Source organism: Pristiophorus japonicus, unplaced genomic scaffold (assembly GCF_044704955.1).
Source record: "Pristiophorus japonicus isolate sPriJap1 unplaced genomic scaffold, sPriJap1.hap1 HAP1_SCAFFOLD_1501, whole genome shotgun sequence".
Lineage (NCBI taxonomy): Eukaryota > Metazoa > Chordata > Chondrichthyes > Pristiophoridae > Pristiophorus > Pristiophorus japonicus.
In genome coordinates this window covers 1-17197 of record NW_027251177.1, presented here as the reverse complement: position 1 = coordinate 17197, position 17197 = coordinate 1, and the positions used below count along the sequence as shown (strand labels likewise).

The window sequence follows — 17197 nt, the reverse complement described above, 5'->3', positions numbered from 1 at the left end:
GGTGTGTACCTGTTCGGAGTTGACAGTAATCTGTCTGTTGAGTTATTGCACACACAACACTTTCTCACTCTCTCTGTCTCTCTCACACACGCTCACTTTCTCTCTGTGTGTCTCTCGAGGGGGAAAGGGAGAGAGGGGAAGGGGAGAGAAGGGGAAGGAGTGGCGAGAGAATGAAAGTCGAGAGGGAAGGGCAGAGAGGAGAGAGAGGGGAAAGAGGGAGTGTGAGAGGGGAAGGGGAGAGCGAGGAAAGGGAAAAAGAGAGAGGGGAAGGGGAAAGAGAGGGAGGGGAAGGAGAGAGAGGGGTGGTGAGAACAGGGAGGGGAAGGAGGGAGAGATGGGAAGGAGAGAGGATAAGAAAGAAGAATGAGTGAAAAACAGATGCAGAATGGGTCATGATGGGGAAGGGAAAGAGAGATTTTTAATGTGGGAGAGAGAGTAAACCAGGATGAGAAGAGGAGAGGGGAGCTGTAATTCCAGGGTCGGTCTCAGAGCTGTTTAATATTTATAATTACCGGAACCAATGTCCTAGGGGGAGTGTTTGCTAGTGCTGTTGGGGAGGAGTTAAACTAATATGGCAGGGGGATGGGAACCAATGCAGGGAGACAGAGGGAATCAAAAAGGAGGCAAAAGCAAAAGACAGAAAGGAGATGAGGAAAAGTGGAGGGCAGAGAAACCCAAGGCAAAGAACAAAAAGGGCCACTGTACAGCAAAATTCTAAAAGGACAAAGGGTGTTAAAAAAACAAGCCTGAAGGCTTTGTGTCTTAATGCAAGGAGTATCCGCAATAAGGTGGATGAATTAACTGTGCAAATAGATGTTAACAAATATGATGTGATTGGGATTACGGAGACGTGGCTCCAGGATGATCAGGGCTGGGAACTCAACATCCAGGGGTATTCAACATTCAGGAAAGATAGAATAAAAGGAAAAGGAGGTGGGGTAGCATTGCTGGTTAAGGAGGAAATTAAGGCAATAGTTCAGAAGGACATTAGCTTGGATGATGTGGAATCTATATGGGTAGAGCTGCAGAACATCAAAGGGCAAAAAACGTTAGTGGGAGTTGTGTACAGACCTCCAAACAGTAGTAGTGATGTTGGGGAGGGCATCAAACAGGAAATTAGGGGTGCATGCAATAAAGGTGCAGCAGTTATAATGGGTGACTTTAATATGCACATAGATTGGGTTAACCAAACTGAAAGCAATACGGTGGAGGAGGATTTCCTGGAGTGCATAAGGGATGGTTTTTTAGACCAATATGTCGAGGAACCAACTAGCGGGGAGGCCATCTTAGACTGGGTGTTGTGTAATGAGAGAGGATTAATTAGAAATCTCGTTGTGCGAGGCCCGTTGGGGAAGAGTGACCATAATATGGTGGAATTCTGCATTTGGATGGAGAATGAAACAGTTAATTCAGAGACCATGGTCCAGAACTTAAAGAAGGGTAACTTTGAAGGTATGAGGCGTGAATTGGCTGGGATGGATTGGCGAATGATACTTAGGGGGTTGACTGTGGATGGGCAATGGCAGACATTTAGAGACCGCATGGATGAACTACAACAATTGTACATTCCTGTCTGGCGTAATAATAAAAAAGGGAAGGTGGCTCAACCGTGGCTATCAAGGGAAATCAGGGATAGTATTAAAGCCAAGGAAGTGGCATACAAATTGGCCAGAAATAGCAGCGAACCCGGGGACTGGGAGAAATTTAGAACTCAGCAGAGGAGGACAAAGGGTTTGATTAGGGCAGGGAAAATGGAATACGAGAAGAAGCTTGCAGGGAACATTAAGACGGATTGCAAAAGTTTCTATAGATATGTAAAGAGAAAAAGGTTAGTAAAGACAAACGTAGGTCCCCTGCAGTCAGAATCAGGGGAAGTCATAACGGGGAACAAAGAAATGGCGGACCAATTGAACAAGTACTTTGGTTCGGTATTCACTGAGGAGGACACAAACAACCTTCCGGATATAAAAGGGGTCGGAGGGTCTAGTAAGGAGGAGGAACTGAGGGAAATCCTTATTAGTCGGGAAATTGTGTTGGGGAAACTGATGGGATTGAAGGCCGATAAATCCCCAGAGCCTGATGGACTGCATCCCAGAGTACTTCAGGAGGTGGCCTTGGAAATAGTGGATGCATTGACAGTCATTTTCCAACATTCCATTGACTCTGGATCAGTTCCTATGGAGTGGAGGATAGCCAATGTAACCCCACTTTTTAAAAAAGGAGGGAGAGAGAAAACAGGGAATTATAGTCCGGTCAGCCTGACATCGGTAGTGGGTAAAATGATGGAATCAATTATTAAGGATGTCATAGCAGTGCATTTGGAAAGAGGTGATACGATAGGTCCAAGTCAGCATGGATTTGTGAAAGGGAAATCATGCTTGACAAATCTTCTGGAATTTTTTGAGGATGTTTCCAGTAGAGTGGACAAGAGAGAACCAGTTGATGTGGTATATTTGGACTTTCAGAAGGCTTTCGACAAGGTCCCACACAAGAGATTAATGTGCAAAGTTAAAGCACATGGGATTGGGGGTAGTGTGCTGACGTGGATTGAGAACTGGTTGTCAAGCAGGAAGCAAAGAGTAGGAGTAAATGGGTACTTTTCAGAATGGCAGGCAGTGACTAGTGGGGTACCGCAAGGTTCTGTGCTGGGGTCCCACTGTTTACATTGTACATTAATGATTTAGATGAGGGGATTAAATGTAGTATCTCCAAATTTGCGGATGACACTAAGTTGGGTGGCAGTGTGAGCTGCGAGGAGGATGCTATGAGGCTGCAGAGCGACTTGGATAGGTTAGGTGAGTGGGCAAATGCATGGCAGATGAAGTATAATGTGGATAAATGTGAGGTTATCCACTTTGGTGGTAAAAACAGAGAAACAAACTATTATTTGAATGGTGACAGATTAGGAAAAGGGGAGGTGCAAAGAGACCTGGGTGTCACGGTACATTAGTCATTGAAGGTTGGCATGCAGGTACAGCAGGCGGTTAAGAAAGCAAATGGCATGTTGGCCTTCATAGCGAGGGGATTTGAGTACAGGGGCAGGGAGGTGTTGCTACAGTTGTACAGGGCCTTGGTGAGGCCACACCTGGAGTATTGTGTACAGTTTTGGTCTCCTAACCTGAGGAAGGACATTCTTGCTATTGAGGGAGTGCAGCGAAGGTTCACCAGACTGATTCCCGGGATGGCGGGACCGACCTATCAAGAAAGACTGGATCAACTGGGCTTGTATTCACTGGAGTTCAGAAGAATGAGAGGCGACCTCATCGAAACGTTTAAAATTCTGACGGGTTAGACAGGTTAGATGCAGAAAGAATGTTCCTGATGTTGGGGAAGTCCAGAACCAGGGGACACAGTCTAAGGATAAGGGGTAAGCCATTTAGGACCGAGATGAGGAGAAACTTCTTCACCCAGAGAGTGGTGAACCTGTGGAATTCTCTACCACAGAAAGTTGTTGAGGCAAGTTCACTGAATATATTCAAAAAGGAAATAGATGAATTCTTATGACTCGGGGCATCAAGGGGTATGGTGAGAAAGCAGGAATGGGATACTGAAGTTGCATGTTCAGCCATGAACTCATTGAATGGTGGTGCAGGTTAGAAGGGCCAAATGGCCTACTATTTTCTATATTTCTCTAATTACAGCATTTGTTAATTGACAGTGAATTTAAATACTGAGCTAATTTTGATTACGTTCTAGTGAGATTTGAACTCACGACCCCTGGTTTACAAGACCAGCTCTCTAACCCCCTGAGCTATGGAGCCACCTGCTTTTGGAAAAACACGGGAAGGAGCAGGAAAGAGAGGGGAAGGGAAAAGAGAGAGTAGAAGGAGTGAGAGAGAGGGAGAAGGGGAGAGAGAGGGAGGGGAAGGGGAGAGAGAGAGTGGGGAAGGAGAGAGAGAGAGGGGTAAGGGGAGAGAGAGGGAGGGGAGAGAGTGGGGAATGGGAGAGAGTGGGGAATGGGAGAGAGGGGAAGGGGAGAGAGAGGGGAAGGGGAGAGAGAGGGGAAGGGGAGAGAGAGGGAGTGGGGAAGAGGAGAGAGAGGGGAAGGGGAGAGAGAGGGGAAGGGGAGAGAGAGGGGAAGGGGAGAGAGAGGGAAGGGGAGAGAGAGGCAAAGGGGAGAGAGAGGGGAACGGGGGAGAGTGAGGAAGGGGCGAGAGAGGGGGGAAAGGGGAGTGACAGGGGGGAAGGGGAGTGACAGGGGGGAAGGGGAGTGACAGGGGGGAAGGGGAGTGAGAGGGGGAAGGGGAGAGAGGAAGTGGAAGTGGAGAGAGGGGGAAGAAATGAGAGAGAGGGGGAAGGAGTGAGAGAGAGGGGAAGGGGAGAGAGGGGAAAGAGAGGTAGAGAGGCGGAGAGGTTTAGGGAGGGAGTTCCAGAGCTTGGGGCCCAGGCAACAAAAGGCACAGCCACCGATGGTGGAGCGATTATAATCAGGGATGGTCAGGAGGGCAGAATTAGAGGAGTGCAGACATCTCGGGGGGTTGTGGGGCTGGAGGAGGTTACAGAGATAGGGAGGGGCGAGGGGCTGGAGGGGGTTACAGAGATAGGGAGGGGTGTAGGGGCTGGAGGAGGTTACAGAGATAGGGAGGGGCGAGGGGCTGGAGGAGGTTACAGAGATAGGGAGGGGTGTAGGGGCTGGAGGAGGTTACAGAGATAGGGAGGGGTGTAGAGGCAGGAGGAGGTTACAGAGATAGGGAGGGGTGTAGGGGCTGGAGGAGGTTACAGAGATAGGGAGGGGTGTAGGGGCTGGAGGAGGTTACAGAGATAGGGAGGGGTGTAGGGGCTGGAGGAGGTTACAGAGATAGGGAGGGGTGTAGGGGCTGGAGGAGGTTACAGAGATAGGGAGGGGTGTAGAGGCAGGAGGAGGTTACAGAGATAGGGAGGGGTGTAGGGGCTGGAGGAAGTTACAGAGATACGGAGGGGTGTAGGGGCTGGAGGAAGTTACAGAGATAGGGAGGGGTGTAGGGGCTGGAGGAAGTTACAGAGATAGGGAGGGATGTAGGGGCTGGAGGAGATTACAGAGATAGGGAGGGGCGAGGGCCCAGGAGGGATTTGTAAACAAGGATGAGAATTTTGAAATCGAGGCGTTGCTTAACCGAGAGCCAATGTTGGTCGGCGAGCACAGGGGGTGATGGGTGAGTGGGACTGGGTGTGAGTTAGGACACGGGGCAGTGAGCACAGGGGGTGATGGGTGAGCGGGACTGGGTGTGAGTTAGGACACGGGTCAGTGAGCACAGGGGGTGATGGGTGAGTGGGACTGGGTGTGAGTTAGGACACGGGGCAGTGAGCACAGGGGGTGATGGGTGAGTGCGACTGGGTGTGAGTTAGGACACGGGGTCAGTGAGCACAGAGGGTGATGGGTGAGCGGGACTCGGTGTGAGTTCGGACACAGGGCAGCGAGCACAGGGGGTGATGGGTGAGTGGAACTCGGTGTGAGTTAGGACACGGGGCAGTGAGCACAGGGGGTGATGGGTGAGTGGGACTGGGTGTGAGTTAGGACACGGGGCACAGGGGGTGATGGATGAGTGGAACTCGGTGCGAGTTAGGACACGGGGCAGTGAGCACAGGGGGTGATGGGTGAGCGGGACTCGGTGCGAGTTAGGACACAGGGCAGCGAGCACAGGGGGTGATGGGTGAGTGGGACTCGGTGCGAGTTAGGACACGGGGGCAGTGAGCACAGAGGGTGATGGTGAGCGGGACTCGGTGCGAGTTAGGACAGGGGGCAGCGAGCACAGGGGGTGATGGGTGAGTGGGACTCGGTGTGAGTTGGACAGGGGGCAGCGAACACAGGGGGTGATGGGTGAGTGGGACTCGGTGCGAGTTAGGACACGGGGCAGTGAGCACAGGGGGTGATGGGTGAGTGGGACTCGGTGCGAGTTAGGACAGGGGGCAGCGAACACAGGGGGTGATGGGTGAGTGGGACTCAGTGCGAGTTAGGACACGGGGCAGTGAGCACAGGGGGTGATGGGTGAGTGGGACTCAGTGCGAGTTAGGATATGGGGGCAGCCGAGTTTTAGATCACCTCTAGTTTACGTCGGGTAGAATGTAGGAAGAAGTGAGAAACAGGGGAAAGGGGATGGAGGGGCGGGGAGGGGATGGAGAGATTGAGGGGAAGGAGTGAGAGAGGGAAGGGGAGAGAGAGAGAGACGGGAAAGGATAGAGAGTGAGGGGAGAGAGGGTGTGGCGAGGGGGGAATGAGTGAGAGACAGGGAGAGCGAAATAGCGGGAAAGGGAGAGCGGGGTAAAAAGATGTCGAATGGGGAAGGCAGAGAGAGATTTGGATGGATAGAAAGTGTAACAGAGACAAAAGCCTGTTGTTGGATGGTCGGTCCTGGAGCTGTTTAATATTTATCATTAAAACTCTTGTTAATATTTATGATTGAAACTTTTCCGAATAGACAGTGAATTTTGAGGAGGCCCCTGGGAGTTTTAAACTCATGACCCCTGGTTTATTGGACCAGTTCTCTAACCCCTGAGCTCTGGAGCCACCTGCTTTGGGAAAGACACGGGAAGGAGCAGGAAAGAGAGGGGAAGGGAAAAGAGTGAGTGAGAGGGGGGAGGGGAGAGAAAGAGAGCGGGAAGGGGAGAGAGTGGGCAAGGGGAGAGAGAGAGATGAGAACCTGCAGTTCCAGGGTCAGTCTCAGAGCTGTTTAATATTTATAATTAAAGCACTTGTTAATTGACGTTGAATTTAAATACTGAGACGAATTTTGAGCTAGCCCGAGTGAGATTTGAACTCACATTCCCTGATTTACGAGACCAGTGCTCTAACCCCTGAGCTATGGAGCCACCTGTTTGGGGAAACACAGGGAAAGGAACAGGAAAGAGAGGGGAAGGGAAAAGAGAGAGTGGAAGGAGTGAGAGAGAGGCGGAAGGCGAGAGAGAGGGGAAGGGGAGAGAGTGGGGAAGAGAGGGAGGTGGGGCAAAAGAGGGAGGGAATGGAGAGAGGGGGAGTGTGGAAGGGGGGAGAGAGAGGGGAAGGAGTGGGAGAGAGAGAGGGAGAGGAGCGAGTAGGAGGGGAAGGGGATGGGGAGACAGGGAGGAAGAGAGAGGGGCAGGGGAGAGAGAGGGAAGAAGGGGAGAGAGATGTTAAGGGGAGAGAGGAGGAAGGAGTGAGAGAGAGAGGGGGAGAACAGAGAGGGGGAGAACCTGAAAGGAAAGGGAAAAGAGAGAGACGGGAGTGTAAGAGTGTGGTGGTGGTCCCGGGGGTCAGGTTCACCTCTGACCTACTTGAGCGGTTCGAATCGCCCCCACTCCCTTCGATTCGAGACTCTGGATTTATTTGGGGGGGTGTGACAAAGTGCAAAGGTCACTGCTTTGGTGCAAAAGAACTTTGATTTTATTAAAGACAAGAAAATACAATGTCAAAACTTATAATCACTCTGATAAAGAACAATACATTACACATTCAAAGGGGGTGTACAGTATAATTAAACCTCCCACCTCCCCATACCTAATCCTAGCTAGATGAGACTCCAGGGCAGGCAGGGACTATGCTTACCAATCCTTTCTGGTCACTTAGCGGTAGTTCGCGGTTTCAGGGTTCCTTGAATTGTGTAGGTTCTGCTTGCCGTACCCCGAACGTTGGAGAAGACTTCTAGCTGCACAATCTTCAGTTGGGTTGAGTCCACTGATGCGGTAAAGCACGTTTTGGATCTATGGGGTAAGTACCCGGTTTTCTTTGTTAGAAATAGGTTCAAAGTCTCTTTAGGTAATGTTTTCACCTGTTGGTAGTCAGGGCTTAGACTGTAGACTGGAAACTTTCGATTCTTCGGTTTCTTCCAGTTGGAGTTTATTTGTAGTTTGGTCGATTGCGGTGGTTTTTCATTGATACCACGTTGGCTGTGGTCAGTTGTTGCCGCGATGGTGATGTTCTTCCTTCAGGACTTCAGGACTTCGAGGCTGGAGAAGTAAGTTTACAACGGTCGCGTTGATTTCTCTCCCTTCTTGATGACACAAGCGTGGTCTCGGTTGTGTGGCAAAGTATGTCATACCCTCTGTTAAAACAGGGGCCAGTTATACGGTTTGAGTGGTTCTAATCTTCGCGCCAAATCAGTCCAGGATTCTTTGTTTGTATTTGGCAGGCTTGAGTCTTTGTAATATTTTGGCGGGCTCGTTAAAAGTTAATGTTTTGGGTGGGTTGATGTGCGATAAACTGCTTCCTGATGGAAATATTAGTTTGGTAATCGCACTGTCCATTTGTGCTTAGTTTTTCGCATACAGGCTGGATTGGGCCTCTTTGTGATGCATATGCTGAAATGGTTTTCCAGATTCAGGTTGATGGTTGGCTATCTCTGGGTTATTTATTGTAATGTTAATATCTCTCGTGGAGAAGGATTCTCGAATACCCATTTCTCCAGACAAGTTATGTTAGTCCCAACACCCAGACAGCCTCAATAATCAAGTTGTCTCCTGTTCGTTCTTTAGGCCCGCCCACAGCCTTGAATTTGTCTTTAAAAATTCCAAAATTCTATTCAAGTTCGTCGTTTCTTCCATAAGCACTTCAGGGTTCCAAACTTTCCAGTCGATAGTCCCAAATTAAATTTCCTTTCGAATGAGCCCAAACACTGTGAGGGGGTTCTTCTGAATTTTGCATCTTTTCAAGGGGGAAGAGAGTGGGAGGAATGAGAGACAGGTATCTAAATACTAAAATTAAGCAACAGTGGGATTTGAACTCACAACCGCTGGTTTACAAAACCAGTTCTTTAACCCCTGAGCTATGGAGCAAACTGCTCTGGAAAAGATACGGGAAGGAGCAGGAAAGAGAGGGACAGGGAAAAGAGCGAGTGGAAGGAGGGAGAGAGAGGGGAAGGAGAAAGAGAGGGAGGAGGCAGGGAGAGAGAAAGGAAGGGGAGAGGGAGGGAGCAGGGGAGAATCTGAAAAGAAAGGCAAAAGAGTGAGAGAGAGGAGTGAGGGGAGGGAGCGGAAGGAGAGAGAGGGGAAGGGGAGAGAGAGAGAGCGGAAGAGGAGAGAGAGATGGAGAAAGTGAGATCACGGGAAAGTGAGAGAGGAGTAAAAAGAAAATGTAGAACGGGTCGTGATCTGGAAAGCAGAGAGACAGGGAAAGGTGTGACAGGAGCCTGTAGTTCCAGGGTCAATCTCAGAGCTGTTTAATATTTATAATTAAATCCCTTGTTAATTGACGGTTAATTTAAATACTGATTCAGGCAAAGCTGGGCACCTGCACCAAGGAACTGAGACCAGTTATTGGTAGTGCGGGCATAAGGGTATCCCATGAGGGAGCGGTGCGCGATTTACCTCTGTGGATTGTTTCAGGTGATGGGCCAATGCTGCTTGGTAGAAGGTGGATGGGGAAGATTCGATGGAACTGGGAAGACCTCTGCGTACCTTCTCTGGCGAACAACCTCTCCCCTTGCTCAAAGGCTGAGCAAGCCCCCCACCTTCAGCTGAACCAGGCGTCGAAGTGCAGATCCATTTGCAGACCCCCGAGGCACAGGCCGCTCGTCGCGACCACCAGGAGGTGAAGATCAACCGAGCAGCGGTTACAGACGGAGGGTACCCAGCACCCGAAGCCGACGACCTCTTGGCGGCGACGGAAGAGGCTCCAGGTCGACCAAGCGGAGCGGGGCTCCGGCCGAAACCATCCGAATGTGTCTTCCCGACGCCAGAGGCGGGAATCCCTGGGGAGGAAGATGGCGGCAGTCGAGAGAAGCGTCCAGACCACGGGTCGAGAGAAACGTCCAGACCACGGGATGTGGCCGCAACGGAACAGAGGCATGTGTTGGCCAGCGAGGAAGGCCACTGGGTTTGGGGCAAAGGTAAAGGGGGGGGCCGCTGAGAAGGCCAGGAACCCACTACGTTCCAATAAGTTGTTTGCACTGTGGAACCCATGTGAGCGTTCTTTCACGGCCAATGGTGTACTATCATATGGGGTCGGGGGTACGTTAAAACAAGCCAAAGTAGCGGGTAAACACCAACTGGTCGTATATGTATCTGACAAAGTACTTGTAGGAAGTGATGTGTTATCACATTACCGCCTGCTCACGGCGAACCGCCAGACGGGAGTGTTGCAGCTTATCCGTCGCAAAGACGTAATGCTCATCCCATCAGATTGCGCCCCCCCCGTGTGGGACAAACCCTGCAACGTGTTACAAAGAAAGGCAGGGAGGCTACACACAGTCGGTGGTGCGGGAACCTCCGTACTACGGCCCAGGATCCACGGGGGACCACACGGCCTCCCGCTACCACTGAAAGTCTCAGGGCCGTATCGGCCCATCCTGGGCTCTCCAGGCCTTAGGGTCAGCGACAATAGTCCGCAGCGGGCAGCCCAGATCACCAAGCCGAGCACCACACGTGTCGCGGTAGACTCCCTACAGACCCCGGCTGTCCCGGGTTGCTACGCAGTCACCGGACAGAGTCGCTCAGGACCGAGCCTTCCGTCTGCTATCAGCAGAGAATGCACCAGGATCGTACGGCCCCCCTCCACACCACATCAGAATAAGTGACGTGGACAATATTCAGGGCCCCCAGATGGGGCCGAGAGCACTGTGTGAGACAAAGAGGGGAATGGAGTGTGTGTGTGTGTGTGATGAAAATGGAGTGTTTGGTTGTGAAACCGTGTGCTGAGCAAACGCAGAAAGCGTTTGGACCAGACCAGACTGCAAACTATCGATAAGCAGGCCACCATTGTGAAAGGACCTGGCCACGTCTGTCCCATCACACCAGGCACTCGGCCGGGCAGCAACGTTCCGACCAACTCACCCAGGCCAGGAATTCAAATCAGGTGATCGACCCGGGGACACAGGGCATCATATCGCCTCAACTTGCACATAACTGGTACATAAGCCTTTGGAGGGGGCGGGGGGGGGGAGTGATGTTATGTATGCACCTAAACCTCACCAATATGTCAGACTTGCCACTAGGGGGCACACCTGTGGGAGGCCTAAGGGTCACTTGTGCACCCTGGGACAAGCAGGTACATAAGGTGATCCACCATGCTGCTTCCCCACTCTGGGGTCTCAATAAAGAGACCAAGGTCACAATAGTTTCAGCTTACGATACGGTCCCGTGGATTTATTCTGAACATAACAGTGATGGGGAGGGCAGAGAAAGATTTGGAAGGGGAAGAGAGAGTGTGAGGGAGACAAGGGGAGGAGAGGGGAGCCTGTTGTTCCAGGGTCGGTCTCAGAGCTGGTTAATATTTATAATTAAAGCCCTTGTTAATTGACGGTGAATTTAATAAATAAGCTGATCTTGAGGAGGCCCCAGTTAGATTTAAACCCACGACCCCTGCTTTACAATACCAGTGCTCTAACCCCTGAGCTATGGAGCCACCTGCTCTGGGAAAGACAGGGGAAGGAGCAGGAAAGAGAGGGGAAGGGAAAAGAGAGAGTGGCAGGAGGGAGAGAGAGGGGGAAGGGGAGACAGAGAGGGAAGGAGTGAGAGAGAGAGGGAAGGAGTGAGAGAGAGGGGGAAGAGGAGACAGAGAGGGGAAGGAGTGAGAGAGAGGGGGAAGGGGAAAGAGAGGGAGGGAAAGGAGTGAGAGGGGAAAGGGGAGAGAGAGTGTGGAAGGAGAGAGAGGAAGGGAAGAGGAAAGAGAGGGAGCAGAAAGGGAGAGAGAGTGGAAGGTGAGAGAGAGAGAGAGAGAGAGAGAGTGAGAGTGTGGAAGGGAGGGAGAGAGGCAAGAGAGAGTGAGGAAGGGAGGGAGAGAGTGGAAGGAGTGAGAGGGGGAGGGGAAGAGTGGGGAGGATTGAGAGAGGGAAGGGGACAGAGAGGGAAGGGAGACAGGGAGGAAGAGAGAGGGAAGGGGAGAGAGAGGGGGGCAAGGGAGCAGTGTGGCAGGGGAAAGAGGGGGGAAAGGGAAAAAGAGGGGTCAGGATTGAGAGAAATAGTGGAAGGAATGAGATGGAGGGGAAGGGAGAGGGAGGGGGAAGGAGTGAGAGAGAGAGGGGAAGTGGAGAGAGAGTGGAAGGAATGAGAGAGAGGGGAAGGACTGAGAGAGAGGGGGAAGGGGAGACATGGAGGAAGAGAGAGAAGGGAAGGGGAGAGAAAGAGGGGGAGAGGAGAGAGAGGGGGAGAGGAGAGATGGGAACGGGAAAGTGAGGGAGAAGGGGAGAATCTGAAAAGAAAGGGAAAAGCGAGAGACAGAGGAGGCAGGGGAGGAGAGAGAGGGGAGGGGAGAGTGAAAAGGCAGAGGGGGAAGGGGGAGAGAGGGTGGAGAGAGTGGGTAGGGGTATGAGGGGGAGGGGAGAGAGAGGGAAGATAGAGGAGGAAGGAGAGAGAGGGAAGGAGTGCGTGGTGAATGAAAGTGAGAGAGAAGTGGAGAGAGGGGAAGTGGAGAGTGAGAAAAGGGAAGGGTTGGAGAGAGGCGGGAAGGGGAATGCGAGTGTGGAGGACTGGGAAAGAGACGTGAAGGGGAAAGAGAGTGGGGAAGGGGTGAGAGAAAGAGGGGCGAGGGGAAAGAGAGGGGACGGAGAGAGAGAGTGAAAGGATGGGGGAGAGAGGGGAGTCTGTGAGGGATGGGGAAAGCTCGATAGCGGGAAAAAGATGCAGAACGGGAAGGGAGAGCGATATTACTGGAGACAAAAGGAGATTGTTGCTCCAGGGTCAGTCTCAAAGCTGTTTAATACCCTTGTTAATTGAGGCTGAATTTAAATATTGAGTTAACTTCGAGGAGGCCCCAGTGAGATTTGAACTCATGACCGCTGGTTTACAAGACCAGTGCTCTAACCCCTGAGCTATGGAGCCTCCTGTTTGAAAAGTTACAGGGGAAGGAACAGGAAAGAGAGGGGAAGGGAAAAGAGAGAGTGGAAAGAGTGAGAGAGAGAGGAATGGGAGAGAATGAGAGGGGGAGGGGAGAGATGGGAAGATGAGAGAGGGAGGAGGCAGGAGAGAGAGAAAGGAAGGGGAGAGAGAGAGGGTGAAGGGGAGAATCTGAAAAGAATGGTGAAGAGAGAGAGTGGAGGGAGGGAGGGGAGGGAAGAGAGTGGAAGGGGAGAGGGAGAGTGAAAGGGAGAGTGAAAAAGCAGAGGGGGAAAGGGAGAGAGGCGGGGGGGAGTGAGAGGCAAGATAGATGAGGAAGGAGAGAGAGGGGAAGGATTGGGGGGAGAATGACAGTCGAGAGGAAAGGGGAGAGAGAGAGAGGGGAAGGGGAGTGAGCGAGGGGAATGGTAACGTGGGAGGGGAAGAGGAGAGAGAGAGGGGGAGGGGGAAAGAACGGGGACAAAGAGAGTTAAGGGGGGGAGAGAGAGCGGAAGGACTAAGAGAGGGAAGGGGAGAGAGAAGAATAGATGGTTCTGTTGTGTATCTGTAAAGCATGTACTCCCATCTTCCACCACCAGGGAGCGCATCCCCTGAAGTCCCAAGGGATCCCAGCATCCTTGTATATATGCCAGCCCCTAAGGCCTGTTCCTCACTCTGGAGTGTCTTAATAAAGACTGAGGTCACTGGAAGAGGAGAGGAGAGCCTGTTGTTCCAGGGTTGGACTCAGACCTGGTTAATGTTTATAATTAAAGCCATTGTTAATTGACGGTGAATTTAATAAATAAGCTGATCTTGAGGAGGCCCCAGTGAGATTTGAACCCACAACCCCGGTTTACGAGGCATGGGTCAGTGAGCACAGGGGGTGATAGGTGAGCGGGACTGGGTGCGAGTTAGGACACGGGGTGATGGGTGAGCGGGACTCGGTGCGAGTTTGGACACGGGGTGATGGGTGAGCCGGACTCGGTGCGAGTTAGGACCACGGGGCGTGATAGGTGAGCGGGACTCGGTGCGAGTTAGGACCACGGGGCGTGATAGGTGAGCGGGACTCGGTGCGAGTTAGGACCACGGGGCGTGATAGGTGAGCGGGACTGGGTGCGAGTTAGGACACGGGGTGATGGGCGAGCGGGACTCGGTGCGAGTTAGGACACGGGGTGATGGGTGAGCGGGACTCGGTGCGAGTTAGGACACGGGGTGATGGGCGAGCGGGACTCGGTGCGAGTTCGGACACGGGGGCAGCCGCGTTTTAGACCGCATCGGTTAGAATGTCGGAAGAAGTGAGAGAGAGATGGGGAAGGGGAGGAGCGAAACAGGAAATTATGGAGAGTGAGAGGATAAAGATGCAGAATGAGATTTGAGGTGGAGAGAAAGTGTAACAGATATGAGCCTGTTGATCAGGCTCAGTCCCGGAGCTGTTTAATATTGATAATTAAAATTGTTGTTAATTGACGTTAAATTTAAACACTGAGCAGACCCCTGGAGATTTGAACCCATGACCCCTGGTTTACTGGACCAGTGCTCTAACCCCTGAGCTATGGAGCCACCTGTCCTGTGAAAAACAGGGGAAGGAGCAGGAAAGAGAGGGGAAGGGGAGAGAGAGAGTGGAAGGAGTGAGAGACGGGGGAAAGGGAAGAGAGAGGGAGGAGAAGGGAAAAGAGAGGGAAGGAGTGAGACGGCGAGGAAGAGAGGGAGGTGGGGAAAGAGAGGGAGGGGATGGAGAGAGAGAGAGAGTGTGGAAGGAGAGAGAAAGGGCAAGGAGTGGGAGAGAGTGGGAGGGGAAGAGGATGGGAGGGCAGGGGAGAGAGTGGGGAAGGGGGAGAGAGTGGGGAAGGGGAGAGAGTGGGGAAGTGGGGGAGAGTGGGGAAGTGGGGGAGAGTGGGGAAGTGGGGGAGAGTGGGGAAGTGGGGGAGAGAGAGGGGAAGGGGAGAGAGTGGGGAAGGGGAGAGAGTGGGGAAGGGGAGAGAGAGGGGAAGGGGAGAGAGTGGGGAAGGGGAGAGAGAGGGGAAGGGGAGAGAGTGGGGAAGGGGAGAGAGTGGGGAAGGGGAGAGAGTGGGGAAAGGGAGAGAGTGGGGAAGGGGAGAGAGTGGGGAAGGGGAGAGAGTGGGGAAAGGGAGAGAGTGGGGAAGTGGAGAGAGTGGGGAAGGGGGGGAGAGAGTGGGGAAGGGGAGAGAGAGGGGAAGGGGAGAGAGAGGGGAAGGGGAGAGAGAGAGAGAGGAAGGGGAGAGAGAGAGAGAGGAAGGGGAGAGAGAGAGAGAGGAAGGGGAGAGAGAGAGAGAGGAAGGGGAGAGAGTGGGGAAAGGGAGAGAGTGGGGAAAGGGAGAGAGTGGGGAAGGGGGAGAGAGTGGGGAAGGGGAGAGAGAGGGGAAGGGGAGAGAGAGGGGAAGGGGAGAGAGAGGGGAAGGGGAGAGAGTGGGGAAGGGGAGAGAGAGAGAGAGGAAGGGGAGAGAGAGAGAGAGAAGGGGAGAGAGAGAGAGAGGAAGGGGAGAGAGAGAGTGGGGAAGTGGAGAGAGTGGGGAAGGGGAGAGAGTGGGGAAAGGGAGAGAGTGGGGAAAGGGAGAGAGTGGGGAAAGGGAGAGAGTGGGGAAGGGGAGAGAGTGGGGAAGGGGGGGGAGAGAGAGGGGAAGGGGAGAGAGTGGGGAAGTGGAGAGAGTGGGGAAGGGGGAGAGAGTGGGGAAGGGGAGAGAGAGGGGAAGGGGAGAGAGTGGGGAAGGGGAGAGAGAGAGAGAGGAAGGGGAGAGAGAGAGAGGAAGGGGAGAGAGTGGGGAATGAGTGATAAAGAGAAATGGGGAAAGCGAGAGAGTGGGATCGAGTAAAAAGAGGCAGAATGTGTAGTGATGGGGAAAGCAGGGAGAGAGGGAAAAGGACGCAAACAGAGAATCTTTTATTCCAGGGTCGGTCTCGGAGCTGTTTAATATTCATAATTAAAGCCCTCGTTAATTGACGGTGAATTTAAATACTGAACTAATTTTAGGAAGGCTCCAGTGAGATTTGAACCCACGACCCCTGGTTTACTAGACCAGTGCTCTAACCCCTGAGCTATGGAACCACCTGCCCTGGGCTGTGGGTCATTCCCCAGTTAGTGCTGTGTGTTTGAAGAATGAGGAGGGGTCAGTGAAACGCTCAGATTGTGTCTCATCCCCCAGACTCCTGCCTCCGTCTCTTCAATATTCGCCTCTCAACATCGATATATCGGGTCTTTCACGTAGTAAAACATCCCAAGGCAACTCAGTCACACTCTGCCTCAATCTCTCAGTCTCTCTCTCTTTCTCTCTGTCTCTCAGTCTCTCGATCTCTCTCTCTCTCTCTCTCTCACTGTCTCTCTCTTTCTGTGCAGAGCGGAGGAAGGAGAGAGAGGGAGAAGGGGAGAATTGTTGAGATGGGGAGGGGGAGAGTCTGATGGGAAAGGGGAGAGCGAGAGCGAGGGAAGGAGAGAAAGTCAGGAAGGAGGGGAGTGGAGACAGGTGAGGGGAGGGAGAAGGAGAGGGAAGATAGAGCGAGGAGGGGAGAAAATGAAAAGGGAGAGAGGAAGGAGTGAGCGAGAGGGGAAGGGGAGAGAGAGCAGAATGGGGAGCGAGGGGGGAAGGAGAGGGAGAGAGGGGGGAAGCTGAGAGAGAGGGGGAAGAGGAGAAAGATCAGCAAGGAGAGAGCAGAAGGGGCGAGATAGGTGAAAGGATAGAGAGTGAGGGGAGAGAGGGGAAGGAGTGAGAGACAGGGAAAGAGAGATAGCGGGAGAGAGGGTAAAAAGATGCAGAACGGAATGTGATGGGGAAGGAAGAGAGAGGTTTGGAAGGGGAGAGAGAAGCCTGTTCTTCAAGGGTCGGTCTCAGAGCTGTTTAATATTTATAATTTAAACCCCTTGTTAATTGATGGTGAATTTAAATGCTGAACTAATTTTGAGTAGGCCAGTGAGATTTGAACTCAGGATCTCTGGTTTACAAGACCAGTGCTCTAACCCCTGAGCTATGGAGCCACCTGTGCTGGGTCCGACAGGGGAAGGAGCAGGAAAGAGAGGGAAAGGGAAAAGAGAGAGTGGAAGGAGAGAGAGAGAGCGGGAAGGAATGAGAAAGAGGGGGAAGTTGAGAGAGAGAGTGGGGAAGGGGAGAATAAGGGATGGAAGGGGAGAGAGGGGAAGGGGAGAGAGAGGGGAAGAGGAGAGAGAAAGCGGGAAGGAATGAGAAAGAGGGGGAATTTGAGAGAGAGAGTGGGGAAGGGGGGAATAAGGGATGGAAGGGGAGAGAGGGGAAGGGGAGAGAGAGGGAAGGGGTGAGAGAGAGAGTGGGGAAGGGGAGAGAGGAAGGAGGCAGGGCAGAGAGAAAGGAAGGGGAGCGAGAGGGGAAAGGGAGAGAGCGGAAGGGGAGAGAGTGGGAAGGGGAGAGAGAGGGAAGGAGTGAGAGAGAGAGTGGGGAAGGGGAGAGAGGAAGGAGGCAGGGCAGAGAGAAAGGAAGGGGAGAGAGAGGAGAAAGGGAGAGGTGGGAAGGAG

General features: G+C 52.6%; 3 non-coding genes across 3 annotated transcripts; all 3 read right to left on the bottom strand.

Annotated features, from left to right (window-relative positions):
- Positions 1-6713: 6713 nt before the first annotated feature.
- On the bottom strand, positions 6714-6786 carry trnat-cgu (transfer RNA threonine (anticodon CGU)). Its single transcript has one exon. It is a non-coding gene; the product is annotated as a tRNA-Thr (tRNA).
- Positions 6787-12632: 5846 nt separating this feature from the next.
- Positions 12633-12705, bottom strand: trnat-ugu (transfer RNA threonine (anticodon UGU)). Its single transcript has one exon. It is a non-coding gene; the product is annotated as a tRNA-Thr (tRNA).
- A 2985-nt stretch (positions 12706-15690) lies between these two features.
- trnat-agu (transfer RNA threonine (anticodon AGU)) lies at positions 15691-15763 on the bottom strand. The gene has a single exon. It is a non-coding gene; the product is annotated as a tRNA-Thr (tRNA).
- Between the last annotated feature and the right edge of the window lie 1434 nt (positions 15764-17197).